General features: G+C 40.8%; 1 protein-coding gene across 5 annotated transcripts in view; it reads right to left on the bottom strand.

The window, feature by feature from the left end:
* Positions 1-289, bottom strand: part of rims1a (regulating synaptic membrane exocytosis 1a) — a gene marked incomplete at its 5' end in the record, with an annotated part of 176,268 nt that overhangs the window by 28,071 nt on the left and 147,908 nt on the right.

The raw sequence follows: 289 nt of genomic DNA, 5'->3' as shown, positions 1-289 counted from the left end.
TATCTATCTATCTATCTATCAATCTATCTATCTATCTAACCAACCACCTATCTATCTATCTATCTATCCATCTATCTATCTATCTATTCATCCATCTATCTATCTATCTATCTATCTATCTTGTCTGCACGCATGTGTGTTTCTTACCAAACTGTCCCCTTATCTGTGAACATTACAGCGCTGCGTGTGATGGAGCTGCGTGCTGCCATGAACATTTGCGATCCCACGACAGAGTGCATGTTTCGACATGCAGGCAGCGTGGAACTAGTCACAGGAGGAAAGATATTTA

Source organism: Etheostoma spectabile, chromosome 10, assembly GCF_008692095.1.
Source record: "Etheostoma spectabile isolate EspeVRDwgs_2016 chromosome 10, UIUC_Espe_1.0, whole genome shotgun sequence".
Taxonomy (NCBI): Eukaryota; Metazoa; Chordata; class Actinopteri; order Perciformes; family Percidae; genus Etheostoma; species Etheostoma spectabile.
Note: the sequence above shows the minus strand (reverse complement) of the source record. Positions and strands in the feature narration are given on the sequence as shown.